This window comes from Microtus pennsylvanicus, chromosome 7, assembly GCF_037038515.1.
Source record: "Microtus pennsylvanicus isolate mMicPen1 chromosome 7, mMicPen1.hap1, whole genome shotgun sequence".
NCBI classification, from domain to species: Eukaryota; Metazoa; Chordata; class Mammalia; order Rodentia; family Cricetidae; genus Microtus; species Microtus pennsylvanicus.
In genome coordinates, this window is record NC_134585.1 from 78,311,390 (window position 1) to 78,327,978 (window position 16,589).

The 16,589-nt window shown below is 41.7% G+C and overlaps 1 protein-coding gene across 13 annotated transcripts in view; it reads left to right on the plus strand.

The window, feature by feature from the left end:
- Window positions 1-15,498: 15,498 nt before the first annotated feature.
- Pdlim5 (PDZ and LIM domain 5) overlaps window positions 15,499-16,589 on the plus strand; it is a 163,642-nt gene continuing 162,551 nt past the window's right edge. For 3 of the 13 annotated variants that reach the window (XM_075981218.1, XM_075981219.1, XM_075981221.1), the window contains exon 1: window positions 15,744-15,881. The gene's annotated coding sequence lies outside the window, so the exon portion shown is untranslated. Of the gene's footprint in view, window positions 15,882-16,589 lie in introns of all 13 variants that reach the window. The other 10 variants (XM_075981222.1, XM_075981206.1, XM_075981210.1 and 7 more) reach the window with 10 other exon arrangements.

Sequence of the window (16,589 nt, forward strand, 5' to 3'; positions counted from 1 at the left end):
AAAAGACACGTGAAACAACTCTGCCTCCTATCTTGAACATCTGTTCACAGTTTTAAAAAAGGGGGTGGGGTCTTTATTATTTGCTATTTTTCTTAAGCCAAGTATGCAAAAACCAGATGCAATTACAATGAAACATTTGCTTGTTAAATAAATATTTAATGAATATGTATCGTGTTGCTTAGTGCTTGCTTACTGCTAGGGGCAATATATTGAAGTAACAAAAGACCACATTTCCCCTGAAGATACTATTATTTAAAAATGATAGATTATTTTCCATTGTCTCCACAGTCTGAAACTATTACTGTAGATATCAAATTGTTATACTCAGAATCAACATAGGAAAACTTTATTTAGTGGACTATATTAAAATTGTGGGCTATCGAATTTTAAACACGTAGCTTACAAAGTCGAGGTCCTGTGCCTGTTTACATGGAGATGTATCCAGCTTTGTTTTCTTTGGGTAGTTTCTTTACATGTTTGTATTTTTGGACATCACCGCAGCATGGAAAGAATACTGACGTCAGGAGGTCTGGGTTCTATTTCTGACTGTTGATCTTCTCCTGCGAAGCCATGAGGGAGGCATTTTATTAAAGGGGGTATTACTTACTTAGGTCACAGAAGCTTAACACAGGGCTACCAGCTCAAGCGAGGACAGCATGTGTTCGCGACAGAGGGTTCCTCAGACCTCTGTCTTCTTTCGTGTCAGCATTGCACAGTCCTTCCTTTCAGCTTAAGCACCTCTTTGGGGAAGAGAGGATCTTATTACCTTAAGATTGAAAGGAAAGGAAGAAAAGACCCTAGCAGTTCTTGATAATGAATAATTAAATTGGAGCATAACGAACTTGAGAGAAAGAGAAGATGAGAATCGGGGGCTTCAAGCTACATGAGAAGTTTCACCTCCTCAGTGATTCTGGTGGACCTCTCACCGGCAATAATCATGTTGCTCTGAAACCCATTCCTGTTTTCTCAGAATGTCATTTTCTCCAGTTTGGTTTTTGTCAGCAAGCTAGATACCCCCTTTCTCTGCTCATTCCTTGTCTCCTCTTTTTCCTTCTCTACTGCTTTCTTTTCCTGCTTAGCCTATTGTCCTCTCTTGATTGATTGCTTTACCCCACAAGAGTATGATCATTCAATAAAAGCCTTAATAAACAATCAAAGCAAAAATCTGTCATAATAAAAGACTCAAAAATTGCTACTCAGTGTTATGACAACATACCAGGAGAGCAAAGTTGCAACAAATAACACCCAAAGGCCATTCATTGCTCATGTCCCCAAGAGGTACTTACAAGGCTCTCACTTACAAGAAGCAATATTCTGTCACATGGTGCTACTTAAAAAATTTTAAAGAAGCCAGGTGGTTGTGGCACATGCCTTTAATCCCAGCACTCAGGAGACAGAAGCAGACAGATCTCTATGACTTTGAGGCCAGCCTGGTCTACGTGAGCTAGTTCCAGGACAGACACCAAAGCTATAGAGAGAAACCCTGTCTTGAAAAACCAATAATAATACTAATATAAAAGTATGGAGATTAATAAGAATTATATTTATGTTTAATGTATAAGCCACTCTGAGCTAAATATAACTCTTGATACAGTAAGATACTTTTATGCCATTCTGTATTGGCACTGCAAAGAGATTATCTGTAATAGTTGTAATTGCATAGACAAGAAAACAAATACAGGTAAATGCATGTGAACAAAAATGTTTGATTTAGATTTCACAGGATTAGCTGTAGGATTTCTTTACATTTAAAAACTAAAAAGATAATTACTTCTGTCCAGAATACTTACATCCAACATTTTATTTGTATGTATGATATTAAACTGTGATCCTTTCAGTTACTACTAATAAAAACATGCTATCACAAGAAAATTTCTTATCATCCCCACTGCCTAGGTACTATATGGTTCTCTTGCCAGCCACCGTGGTGAAGGAGAAAAATCCCCTTTTGGCAAGCATCACAACCAATTGTGTCAGCAACCTATAGAGGAGAGGTTTCTTCTCTTTCTCAATGTCTTTCTTTTGTTTGGGAGAGGGAGGAAGAAAGGGGAGTGGAAAATGTATAGCTCAATAAAAACAAGAAAAAAGAAAAAAGAATATGCATCAACTGACATTAATGGAATGTTAGACCTTCTACCCCAAAATATGATACCATAGCATTTTAGAAAGCAGAAGAAATGGGAATTTAGGTCTCCATGTCCCACAGGAATAGGTCACAAAAGAATTTTGACTTTCCTAGGAAGCAGGAATGCCCTGATGAGAGGCACCGTCTCTAAAACATAACCTAGGGTTATGATTCTTGCTAAGTTCCTCTCAGCTTCTTACAAGCAGATCAGTTTTTCCCAATACAACTTTTTCCCAGTCCTCTGCTTGTTCATCAAACTTCAAACCACACAGACTTCACTATCTCTTCACCATTTTTGAAGACTATATCACACAAAGCTTAGAGTGGGTTTGTGTGTTTTGTTTCCTTGACAAGTTGTCTTTTGTTGTGGGCGATTCAGCCACAACATTAGCAATCTTGTTTTCCCTATGATGGCATGGTTGGTCAGGACGAATTCTAAAGGATTAGCAAGGGCTGGCTTGGGGAGGAAGCCACTCAGGACAATGAAAGAAGTTATAAGTTGTCTGGCTGTGATGGCAGACTACATCTACTTTGTGAGTCCTCTGCTGATTTGCATGAGAGAGAGCTAATCAAAGAGAAATTCAGATAATCCAAACCCTCTTGAAATTGTTGCCATATTCTCCAAGTATGATGGTGCCGGAGGATAAGGGAGGAGGATGGTGAATTCTTGACCTTCATGGACTATCTCAAAACATTTCCAGTTTCAAGATGCTTGTAAAGAGGGTTAGTATAGCAATTTAGATTGATATCATGTGCATACCTGAAGGGAAAATCCATTCTAATAATTTTACAGATAAATATTAACAAAATCATTAAATGAACAAAAAGACAAAGCCATTTTTTTTAATGTTGTTCAGTTTGAGAACCATGCATGAACCTTGATTCCTTGATAAGTTCTCATAGAGATAGGGTTACTATTCTGTCCTCCTTTATTTGTCTTCTTAATTGCCATATAATGTGGTGTGTGTGTTTGTGTGTGTGTGTGTATGTGTGCACATGCGTGCATGTGGTTTGTCTGTGTGAGTTCTGGAGAGCATATACAATAACACACATGGAAGTAGGCAGACAATCTCAGATGCTTATCCTTGCCTTCCCCCACAAGTGAGTGCTCTTTATCACCAAGTATGGAAGGCAGTTGGCTCATGAGCTTCCAGAGATAGCCCTGTCTTCACCTTCCATTTTGCTGTAGGAGAGCTGGGATTGAAGATGAACAACAGTTTTTGTGGGTTCTAGGGATGTATAGTCACATGCTCTCACTGGCACAGCCGGTGCTTCAACCCCGAGTCATTTCCCCAGCTCTCTTTTCTTTAAGCACTTCGGGAAAAGAAGAAGAAAATAGGCTAGAGTTCTTTCTCTGACATCCACAGAAGTTGGAAAATTCTGAGATTATGTTTTCCAGCATTCAACTCTAAATGGCAAACGATAAGAAGGCGGTAGGTTGTATAGTCAGAGGTCAATAGTAGTGGATCAGGTTTCTTCCTGAAGTTCAGCAATGTGCCTTGGAGTTTCACTCAACACAGAGGACTTTAATATAAAATGGCACTCCCATAGATAAGCTGTAGTCATAGCAGTGACATGCCTCTGTGTTTCAGTAACAGAAAAAAACAGAAACCAGACAAGTTGAAAATGAAGATTTGAAACTCAGCCGTTAGAAGCTGTCAAGCCCTGGGATGGGAAGAGGTGTTATGACTATCCTACATTCCTTACAGAAGTGAACACCCATGGGAAGAGTCCATCCCCTACAACAGCTACCATCCATGGAAAAACTCCATCTCTCACAGCAACTACCATCCATGGGAAGAGTCCATCCCTTACAACAGCTGACATCCATGGGAAGAGTCTATCCCTTACAACAGCTATCACCCATGGGAAGAGTCCATCCCTTACAACAGCTGACATCCATGGGAAGAGTCCATCCCTCACAACAGCTATCACCCATGGGAAGAGTCCATCCCTCACAACGGCTACCAACCATGGGAAGAGTCCATCCCTTACAACAGCTGACATCCATGGGAAGAGTCTATCTCTTGCCTTAACAACATAAGACTTCCTGAAATGCTTGCCTCTCTCTTAATTTCAATCCATATGTCAGCAATGTTCTTATCAAATTGTATTTTCCTGTTACAGTTTTCTTCATGTAAGATAGCTGAAAGACTGAAGAATGCCTTATAAGCATCTTTTTAGTGTGAATTAACAGAGAGATGTTCTAGGCTTTTATCACCTTCTAGCAAGATTGTTTCCTAGCATGAATGGGTCTTGGCATACCTTTCAATTATATAATTGGACTAATAAAAGTGAGTCCCCCTCACATGTACTTGCCCTGGGAATTTAAATCTGAAAAGAACCTGTTAAGTCCTCTCATTACCAAATTTTAAATACAACATTAATGAACTAAAACTCTTCCTATTTTATGTAGCATAAGAAGCAACCTGTGAGATCTTGTCAGGAATAATGTTTTATTTAACTAAAGCTATATACAATTTTTTGATGCATCAATGATAGTAATTAGTGAGTCTAGATAATGAATACATTGGAGTTTATTATAGCATTCTTTCTATTTTGTACATATTTGGCAAGTCCATAACAATAAATTAAAACAAGAACAAAAAGCAAACAAAAAGACACACCAGAAGATTTAAAAGACATTTTCAAAGAAATTCCCACAGTAGAGGCAATGTGGTTTGTTCTCTGCCTGGGTTCTTCTTGTATCTGTCTCCATAACAAGGAAAATTTTAGCTCCAGTTACACGGGCAGTGGTATCAGGTGTCTACTCTGCCTCCGGCTCTGTGTATTACTTTGCCAGAAGGCACTATATTTGGATCTGTGTCTAACTGTCGACACTCTGGTTCAAGTAGTAAAGAATGAACTTGTTTATTTTCTAGGTGGGATTGATTCTTGTCTGCCTTTGCCAATGGTTTTGAAATATCTGTGGTAGAGGATTTAAATTTTCCTAGGAGATGTTTCCGCTCTCTTGATAAAAGACTAGAAATTTTCTTACAATGCCAATTAGTGCATTTTATTTTAATCAAACCCATCACTTACTTCCTCCCTCCAACTTCAGCTGGGTCTCTCCTACAGCCACCAGAAATTCTGTCCCTCTGTCTCTCTACCTCTCTTTCTCTCTGACTGTCTCTCCCCCTGCCACCGAAACAAAAAACCTAACTGAGTCCAACTAGAGTTGACTGCAATGCACATGGGTATAAGGCTGTCCACAACCTGAACAACCAGAACTTACTCCTGAAAACCTACTTTTTCTCCTCCAGGAGCCATAGACTGTCCATAGCTTCTCAACTAGGTGTAGTGCCTTGTAAGCCTACTCACCCATTCCATAGTAGAATATTGACAAGGTAGACCTTGTGTGGGTCTTTTGTAGTCAACCAGAGGTATTGAAGGTTCACCAGCACAACTGTCAGTAATGTCCAGAAGACACTGTTCCATGGCAGGCATATCTATTGTAACACCATGTTACAATAGATTCCACATTGTTCCTTGAGCCCTGGGGGATTGAAGAATACAGACACTCCCTTTGGAGTGTTCACTTCTCAGTCACTCATTCCCCATGCCTCGATTGTTTATGGGTCTCTATGTTAACCTCTGTCCACCACAAAAAGAAGCTTCTCTGAGGAGAGATGAGAGCTGGACTCATCTACAGATGTAAGGATAGTATTTAGAAAGCAGTTGGACACCATACCAGTTTATCAAAATTATAGTAGTAAGTCCTTAGCTAGTGCTTATGCCCTCTCTAGCCACAGGTTCTTGGTCAGATTTCTCAGCTTGTTTGTCCTTTGTGTATAGGAGGGCTACTCATTTGTGTGTGTGTTGATTTTATATCCTATTTCCCTAGAAGTGTTTATCAGAAGTTTCTTGGTGGAGTTTTTAGGTTGTTTTCTGTATACATTATATGATTACAAATATAGATACTTTGACTTTTTTGTTTTCTATTTGTATCTTCTTGATCTCCTTTAGTTGTTTATTGCTCTAGCTAAGACTTCAAGTACTATATTGAGTAGGTATTGAGAGTGGATGTCTGTAGATAGAGGCTGCATGTTCGTTCCCAGCTGCCCAGACCCAAAACAATCACACAGAAATTGTATTAATTAAAACACTGCTTGGACAATCACTTGCTAGCTAGCTCTTATATCATAAATTAAACCATTTCTATTAATCTGTGCATTACCAGGAGGTCATGGACTACTGGAAAGGTTCCAGTGGACTCCCATGAGCATCTTTCTCCTTTGGCAGCTACATGGTGTCTTTCTGACTCCACTTATTTTCTCCTCCTGTATCTGATTGGAATCTCTGCCTTGCTTTATTCTGTGCTGCAACAAGCCCAAAGCAGCTTCTTTATTAACCAATGGTATTCACAGCATACAGAGGGGGAAGCCCACATCAGATGTCCTTAGCTTGTTTCTGATTTATTTTCCTTTTAGGTTGCTGTTGGCCATTAGGTTGCTACTTTAATTATGTTGAAGTATGCCCTTGTATCCCTAGCCTCCCAGGGACGTTTATCATGAAGGAATATTGGCTTTTTTTTTTTTTGCATTCAATGAGATGATCATGGGTTTTTGTCTTTAAACTGTTTGTGTTGTGGATTACATGTAACAATTTATGTATGTTTAACAGTCCTACATCTCTGGAATTAAGTCATCCTGATATTTTTCATGAATTCTTAGCTCTAACTTGCAAGTATTTTATTAAGAATTTTTGTATCTATTTTCATAAGGGATATTGGTTTGTTACTTTCTCTGTTGGGTCTCTGTATGGTTTTAATATCAGGCTTTGTGAAAAGAATTTGGTAATGTTCCTTCTGTTTCTATTTTGTGAAATAATTTGAGGAATATTGGAATTAATTCTTCTTTGAAGGTCTGGCAGAATTCTGTACTGAATCCATCTGGCTCTGGGATTGTTTTGGCTGGGAGATTATTAATTACTGCTTCTATTTCACTAGGAGCTGTGGGTCTATTTAAATTCTTTGTTTTGTCTTGATTTAACTTTGGTAGGTTGTATTTACCCAGAAATTTACCCATTTCTTTTAGGTTTTTTATTTCTCCTACCTTATTTTCAAGACCTGAAATTCTCTCTTCCATGCTTTGTAATTTGTTGGTGAGGCTTATTTCTCAGGTTTTTTGTTTGACATTCTAAGTTTTTCTTTTCTAATTTTTTTTTTAATTTCAATGTTCTTAGTGATTCTATTTCTTTGTTAAATTCTACTCTCAAGTCAGGAAATGTCTTCATGGTTTTATTCAAGCTGTTTGTATTTTCATGGTCTTAATGAAGTCATTTATTATAATTTCTTAAAGGTCTTTGAATATATTTATAATTGCTATTTTGAAGTCCTTGTCTCATGCTTCAGCTAAATTGTTTTTCTCAGGCCTGTTGCAATAGAGTTGCTGACTTCTTGGTGAGGCATATTGTCTTGGCTGTTAATGATTTTGTTTTGCACTGAGACCCAGGCAGCTGGAGCTATGATGTCTGAAGTGTTTCTTGGTGTAGATATCTGGTCTCATCTTTGTTGACTGGGTATTACATTTTTTGGTTGCTCTTAGCCATTCTGGATTCTAACCAAGTGTGGTGCCTGTACAGTCTCTTGTGGGAAGTGCATCTGTTGGTTGGCAGTTACACAAAAGAATCAAATGGATCAGAAGGAAAGGCTTGATGGGGCAGTGGGAAAGAACTAGGGGTTCCTTGGTTCACACCAGAAGGCACAGTCCCCAGAGGAAGGAGAGGGGTAGGAGAAGAGGATCCTGTAGCTAGGCTGCAGCAGAACTAACAGACTGGAGTGGAGTATAAGAAAGACAATAAAGGCACCTACTGATTCCCAGCCTATGAGGCTATTGAGGGTCCCCATTAGAGAGTGGTTTTGCGAGCCTGTGGGTGATACACAGGAATGGATATGGGTCTAAGGAAGGGCTGAGATGGGTGGCAGAAGAGATCTGGTGGCACCGTGGGTGTTCATCAAGGTGTGTATTGTTCAGAAAATGGGTGTGAGGAGCCAGGAGAAGCATCTGCAGGCAGGCTGCAGCCGGATTCTTGAACCATAGTTTTAATTAATTATTAGTTAACTTTCAGCACTCCATCCCTTAGGTTTGGCAAAGAATGGCATACCTTAATGCTTTCCACTGTGCCTACCTTCCAATAAAAACAACAGTTCTCTTGCTTTCCCCACATATATAAAGGGATTCTAAACACCTTTAGCAGAGGTACTATTTTTTTGGATGGTGAGGTTTCACTGTAAATAAAGTATGGTAAGATTATGTTTCCCCAAGGATATTTCTAATCCAAAATACTACTTAAGACCTCATTTGTCCATGAGCTTGTTAATTATGTCTTTATAACTCTACCCTTGATGGAGAAATGTGTGGAAAGGTGTGACATTCAAAACCTACTGCACATAAATCTAAGAAAGACTGTTTAATGAGTCAGCAGATTAATTTTTTTGCCACAACCAATTAGTAAGGTCTGCTCCAGGTCCATGTTTTCTTTTTTTTTTCTTTTCTTGACTTCCTCCTCAAACATCTTCTGCCAAGTCTTTTCAATTACTACCCACATATTACCTCCGAAATCACTCATGGTTTGGAACCTCTCAACCACTGTGTGACAACTCAATGGGTTCACCGAGGAAAACAGGGCCCATATGAGAAATTTTCCTCTCACACAATTGCAGACACAGGGTTCTCTGCACTTCTTTCCATTCTCAATTCCCAGTCACAGCTTATTTATCAACCCAGTCTTTTTGTTCACTAGAAACTGTCAGCAGGATACATTGTCTCTTCAAGAGTAGTCCTTTTCCTTTGGTAGCAATTCTTAATGTCACCTCCAAAGGAGAGACTTGAATCCCTGAAGCTAATTGAAACCCTTCCTTCTTACTCAGTTGTATATTTCCTCAGTTGCCTAGATGATCTGGTTTTATATCCACTCTCATTCTTCTTTTCTGTTTCTCATCCCATTTTCCTTCTGTTCTCTCCATACCTAGCCTAGTTCCTTGGAGTCCCTTCTTCCATGGTTCCTCGGAGTGCCTTTAATTCCCTTTATAATAACACAGTCTTTTCTGTTTCTCCTCAATGCTGAATAGTAAAGTGTGAGACTAGGTAACTCTGCTATTCTGTCCTAGATTTTAACTGTTAAATAGTCTCACCCTGCTATTGCTTTGAAGACTTAGAAGAAAAATTGACATAGAGCAATTAGAAACCTTTAAAAGACTGGTGGTTTATAAAAGCTCATCACGGCCACGTCATCTTGCAATTAAAAGTTTCTGTTATTTTTGAAGGACTGCAGAGGTTCTGAGTCATATATTGGATAATAAAATGCTAAAGCAAACATTTGTACACGTAGGTAAAGACTATATTTAGATGGAATAATCTGCAAACGCTTCAGCCAAGTTGGATAATCTTTTGATCCCCACTCCCTTCTTCTCTTCCAGCTGGTTTTGGTGGAGTTGGGAATATGGTTTCTTCTTTGGTCAGTGCCTCATTGTTTTGCCTGTGAGAGTTAGCAAGTCCAAGGCAGCTGATTTTGTTTCCCAATGGTTTACTTCTCTTCCTGCTAGTGCTAAGTCAAAGACTGTCCTTGAAATCATGACCAACCATTTTATAAATGGTGGGTATAAAGAAGATGGACGAGGGAAGTCAGATGGGTCAATGGCAGTTCACAATAAGGCAAGTCAAGGCATCTGTTCTCTGGGATGTGGTTCAGAAAGTTTATTTTCCCACATATACAAATAACTGAACATTTGTATAATTTGTACATGTATGACCTCAGATGTTAGTTTCTATACCTTTTCTTCTTTTTCTCGTTTTTAAGTGAGGTAGTTTGCTTCATTTATCAACAGCAAGTGTGTTCTGATGAGAAGAATGGCTTACTTATATCACAGTTATTTGTCATTAAATTAAAAATACTTTTATTACTTTATTTTTCACATGTGTGAGAGTATTTTTAAGATACATATATTTTTTATATTTTGAGAATCTCATAGTGCATACAATGTATTTTGATCCTATTGACCCTCTATTCCTTCCCCTCACTCTTCCTTTCCTTATCCCTTCCAAACTTTGTATCTTTTTTAAATTATTTTTTTGATATTTAATATTCCTACATCATTTCCTCCTTACTTTTCCTCCCTCTAAACCTTCCCACATGCCAAACCTTGGTCTCATTCAGATTCATGGTTTCTTTTACTTTCATTATTTGTGGTGGTTTGAAAGAAAATGACCCCCATAGGGAGTGGCACTATTAGGAGGTGTGGCTTTATTGCAGTAGGTGTAACTTTGTTAGAGGAAGTTTGTCCCTGTGGTGGGGGTGGACTTGGAGTTTTCATATGCTCAAGCTACAACCAGTGACACAGTTGCTTCTATTGCCTGCAGATCAAGATGTAGAACTCTCAGCTTCTTCTTCAGCACCATGTCTGCCTGTATGACTTCATGAAAATAATGGACAAAACTTCTGAAACTGTAAGCCAGCCACAATTAAATACTTTCCTTTATAAGAGTCATCATGGTTATGGTGTGTCTTCACAACAATAGAAACCCAAATTAAGACATTATTGTTATGTATATACAAATATACATATTGTATAATATTATTTCTAAATATATAAATATAATATGCTCAGTCTGTATAATGTTACTTGTATGTATATGTTTTCAGAGCTGACTGTGGTTATTGGATAATCATTGGGTTTCTCTTCCCTGGGGAAGGCTAGTTCTCCTGCTCTGAGTATTCCTTAGTTGCCAGTACTTCTTTGTCTAAGGTTGTGGAGCCTCAAGTACTTTTCCACTTCCATGCTAAGAAGTCTATTGCTGCCATCCTTGTTTAGGTTATGCTTAGGCAGCCATGTTGGTAAGACTTCATGGTGCAGCTTTTCTGGCATTCTCACAGTAAACATCAGTTCTTCTGGCTCTTATAATCTTCTGCTCCCTTCTCCTTCTCCAATGTTCCCCGAGTCTTAGGTCCAGGAGTTATATTATAGATGTATCGGTTGGGATTGGGATCCTCAACTCTGTGTTTTGATTTGTTGTGGTTTTCTGTAATGGCCCCTTTCTGTTGCAAAGGGAATTTTCCTTGTTAGGGGTGAGAAATACTTATTTGTGGATATAAGGAATAATATTTAGAATGTAGTTAGGGACTATGCTGTTTTAGTAAAGTGGAAGTTGTAGGCTTTCCTCCAAGATTCATGACTTCATTAGCCTTGGGTAGTTGGCTTGGTTTCCAGTACCAGGTGAATATCCCTCTTGTTGGATGGGTCTTCAGTAGAGCGGTTGGGTACCAAGGTGTGTGTGCCCCTATTGTAACCTTAAGGGTATCAAGACATTCATTTAAGGTTCCTTGGCCTCATAGTTGTGTAGGGCTGTTGGTTGTTTCCCTCCTTTGGAATTTTTCATGTGGAGCTACCTGCTAACACGAAAACTAGTCCTCAGGGAGGAGACCAGATCTAGCTCAGGTCCTCTGGGTCCTGTGTCAGAAATGCATGGTGTCTTCAGCAATAAGGACTTACCTTGTGCTTCTGTGGGCAACCAAATGCAACCTAGAATGTTTTGGGAATCTCCTGGAAACCCTGACCCTCAAAAAGGATTCTCATGCCTTGTCTTGTTAGATAGTCTATGGCTCTTGAGGAGAGAGCATTGTGTTCTACCTGCATGTAAGTCTATTTACCATATGAATACCCTGTGCTCTCATGGCCAGAAGAGGGTATTAGATCCCTTGGAACTGAAATTACAGATGATTGTGAGATACCATGTAAGTTATGGGGATTAAACTCCAGTCTTCTGGAGAAGCAACCAGTGCTCTTAACTGCTGAGCCATCCCTCCAGCCCCATAGCTACCATTACGTTTAATCATGCCCTTCAAGTGTCTGTTTCCATCTCTGAAAAATACATGGTTGAAAGAATTAAATAAGATACTTGTACATAAAGAACCATAAACACAGTGCATGCATAGAGGGTGCTGGAGTTCTCCACTTGTCTTTTATGATTCAGCAATCTAATCACTTAATTAGGGAAGTTTTATATAGCTATCATTTAACACCTACTTGGTGCCAAGCATGTTTTGTATATATGGGCCACCCTCTGTAGCTGGAGTCTTGAATCAGAGGATTCAACTAAGCACAGATGTATATTGTTAGAAAGGATTTCATGACTATACTGAATATCTACAGACTTTATTTCTTGTCACTTTCTCTATAATGTAACATAATAGCTGTTCACCCTGTGTACCAGAACTATATACATAGTCTATATGCAAACTGCACAGCATTTAACACAATTAATGCTAGCATCTAAGAACTTTGATATTGGAAGGCATTCTGGAACCAATAAAGTAATATAGTTAGTATCAAGCAATACTATGGAATCACTTGATAACCTCACAGTTATGTATGATTCCCTTCAAGATGAAGCAACAGATAAGCACTCCTCATCTAGTCACTGAATACAGTTAACTGGGATCCAAAAACATTTCTAGGGAAGTAGTTTTTCTTTTTAGGGGGGTGGTGTTATTGGTGCTGGGGGTGGTGGTGGTAGAAGTGATGGTGGTAAAGGTGATAGTGGTGGTGGTGGTGGTGATGATGGTGGTGGTAGTGGTGGTGATGGTGGTGGTAGTGGTGGTGGTGGTGGTGGTAGTGGTGGTGATGGTGGTGGTAGTGGTGGTGATGGTGGTGGTGGTGGTGGTGGTAGTGGTGGTGATGGTGGTGATAGTGGTAGTGGTGGTGGTAGTGGTGGTGGTGGTAGTGGTGGTGATGGTGGTGGTGGTGGTGGTGATGGTGGTGGTAGTGGTGGTGGTGGTGGTGGTGATGGTGGTGATAGTGGTAGTGGTGGTGGTAGTGGTGGTGGTGGTAGTGGTGGTGATGGTGGTGGTGGTGGTGGTGATGGTGGTGGTAGTGGTGGTGGTGGTGGTGGTGGTAGTGGTGGTGATGGTGGTGATAGTGGTGGTGGTGGTGGTGGTGGTGGTGGTAGTGGTGGTGATGGTGGTGGTAGTGGTGGTGGTGGTGGTGATGATGGTGGTGGTAGTGGTGGTGATGGTGGTGGTAGTGGTGGTGGTGGTGGTGGTAGTGGTGGTGATGGTGGTGATAGTGGTGGTGGTGATGGTAGTGGTGGTGGTGGTGGTGGTGGTAGTGGTGGTGATGGTGGTGGTGGTAGTGGTGGTGATGGTGGTGGTGGTGGTGGTGGTGGTGATGGTGGTGGTGGTAGTGGTGGTGATGGTGGTGGTGGTGGTGGTGGTGATGGTGGTGGTGATGATGGCGGTGGCAGTGTGTAGTAATATGAGCGCGGCGGCGGGGCTGCGTCCCCAACCCCCAGCCGCCTGCCCGGCTAGCTTTACTGGAAATAATTACACGGAAACTGTATTCTTTTAAACACTGCTTTGGCCCATTTCTACCTAGCATCTTCTAGGCTAACTCTCCCACCTGGACTAGCCCATTTCTTATCATCTGTATAGCACCGGTCTTACCGGGAAGATTCTAGCCTAAGTCCATACTGGGTCGGAGCTTCATAGCGTGTGCGTCTTCCCTGGAGCAGGTAGCATGGCGTCTCTCCTACGTCTGCTCCGGAGAGGAGAGCTGTCGAGTATGCCCTCACTTCCTCTTCCTCCCAGCGTTCTGTTCTGTTTACTCCTCCCACCTATCTCCTAACCAATGAGATGGGCCAAAGCAGTTTCTTTTAATTTAACCAATGACCTTCCTCCATCAGCAGTGGTGGTGGCAGTGGATGTGTTGGTGATAGTAGTGATGCTGAGGATAGAACTAGGACCTCATAGATGCCACGCAAGCCCTCTATGTCTTTGAGGCATACACAAATAGGGAAATAACTTTGGAGCATTATAGTTTAGTAATTCCTTGGAAATGTGACAGGTACTGTTTGTTTAAAAGAAAGACTTTTTTTCAGAGCCATATGCATAGATTCTGTGTGGATGAAACCCAGAAAAAAGTGGCTTTCCAGGAGAGCAACTGGATAAATATCAATTTATGCATAACATGCTCATTTTATACCAGAGGCTTTGGACTGCAGTGGGAGTGGGGGAGGAGGTTCAGGGTCAACTTTGCAATAAGGGCTAAAATTCCAGTTACATTTGGGACACTATTTACTCTCAGCTATTCCTTCATTATCTCAAGATGCTTATTCTCTTCTGATAGTGCTTGTCACGCTAGTGAGATTTCCTTGGTCTAGGCTCAACTTTGCTCTGTCAGCCACAAACAGGTGAGGGCGTGAAGAGATGAACTCTTACACGGTAACACTAGTGACTGACTTGTCACAAGTGGGTCTATCACATTATATAATCTGTTGCAACTTCAATTTTTAAAAATTGTAAATAAGGATGATATTCATCTTATGAAGGCAACTGTAACACTTTCTATTTTGCCTAGCATGGTATTCGTAAAATATTAACTGATTTTAACAATTTGTTTTACTTTTGAATGAGATGTGAAATGTAATATATATTAAAGAACTCTGAATGGTAAAACACAGTAGTCAAATCTCCCACTGGAAAAATCTTCCAACAAAAATAGGTGAGTCACATTCATAATAAAATTTCTAGTATACACATTAAAAGATAACATTAATTTTAATGTTTTAAATAAACAGATAACATAATTTCAGTATGTAATCAACATACATATTTTTAAATTTAAAAAGATTTAAAATCCCAGTACATATGTGTCAAGTTAGTCATTAAATGTTCAATAGTATAGTGAAATGTCATCCTACTGAAAGTTATATAATAATGGAAATAGTATCCTACCTGTTTGTAAATTTAGATTCATTAGAATAATATAAAACATTTCCAAGGTGATTTAAACTCAAACTCTAAAAATTTCAAATGATCATAGCCACCTGTGGGCAGTGGCTTCTACTTATTTAGCTTCGCTCCCATTCTAGAATTTTGCTTTCACCTCTAAAGAATCATGGACTTCTGTGAGTTTTATTTTTGTTTGATCCACTACTTGACTAACACTTGTCTTTTTAACATTTCAAAAGACAATTCAAAGGGTAAGAGAAAACTGCAAGTTTCTTTTGGAGTGTCGACTGAACAATTATTAATGTTTGCTTGTGAGTAAACTCTCTGGGCAAAACCAAACAACTTTACAGAAGTAGGTAAATGTGTTTTTGATTTGAACTTAGAAAAAGAAGTCGAGGATATAGTGCCTGAATCACTTTTGGCCTCTGCTTTCTATGGCTGTCTTCTAGCGCGACGACAGATTTAACTTCTGCCTATTAGGGTTAGCGATTTTCACCTTGCTGACAAGCGAACTTCAGAGTTTGCACTTCTCAGAGTACACAGACGTCTTTCACGAAACCAGGCGGTAGTCGCTGAACTTGCGTCGCGAGAGATTCAGCCAAAGCCCCTTTCTATTTTTAGCCAGACCAACTGCGGGTCAATTCAAGTTTCTGCAGAGTGAAAAGCGCTCAGACACAAAACAGAAAAGCGGAAGCCTAGCTCTCTGCCAGGTACCATTCGAAATCCCCGGAGACTACACCCACCGAAACTCCACAGGGGAATTGTTTTGAGGCCGCAGCAGCCAGCCCCAGCAAGTCCCGGAACCCTGCCTGGAGAAGCCGCCGCCTTCAGAACCCTGCTAGGCGCGGCCCCGCCCAGCCCGGCTTCGGGGTGTGGCCAGGCGAGGGGGGGCGTGGCCAGCCTCGGGGCGAGGCGGGGCGAGCGCGGAGGCGGAAGTTCCCCGCCGGCCTGAGAGGGGACAGCGCACAGGCACCGGGAGCCACTTGTCAGCGCTGATCGGAGGCGGAGGCTGCGCCGCGCGGGTCCGGAGGTGAGCGGCGGCGGGCGGCGGAGGAGCGCGTCGTGATCCGCTCCGGGGGAGAGGAGGCGAAGGAGGTGGCGGGGTGTTGCGCGCCGGGGACCGCGGGGCTGGAGGAGGATCGGGCGCGCGTCCCCCCGGGGAGCCGCGGCTCCTCAGGTGCTCTGGGTGCGCGCGGTGGCGGAGGTGGCAGAGGTCCCCCGGGCAGGGAGGGCGGCGCGGGAGCGGGCGCGCGGCGGGCGGGATGGAGCCCCGCAGTCGGGGCTGTCGGGGACTGGCGCTCGGGAGAGCCGGGCGCGCCAGGGGGCGCCCGCCGTGATCGCGGGCAGGCGGCGACGGGCAGCACCTCGGCCCCCCGGGACGCTCGGGCGTGCGGAGAAGGTGCGCCTGTACGGGAGAGCGGCGCTGTTTTGTTTGCTGGATTCCAGGCGACGGAGAAGCGCTTCTTTCCCCTCCGTTCAATTTTTGCCATTGTGTAACCTGCTGGGGGCAAAGTCGTTGCGCCCAGAAATAAAGCCCATCTGGCAAATTGGTCGTGATCGCCGGGGTTTTGAAACCGGTTTACTTTGTTGGGGCTTTTGCCGGACGGCGCTTCTGCTGCGTTTGACAATGAGTGGAAAAAGGAAGGGCGTCTGGACTGGGCAGAACTTGGAAAGAAAATTCGTGGCTGGGCTGGGCAGGGCAGGTCTAGGGTGTGATCTCCGGATCCTATCCCAGGTC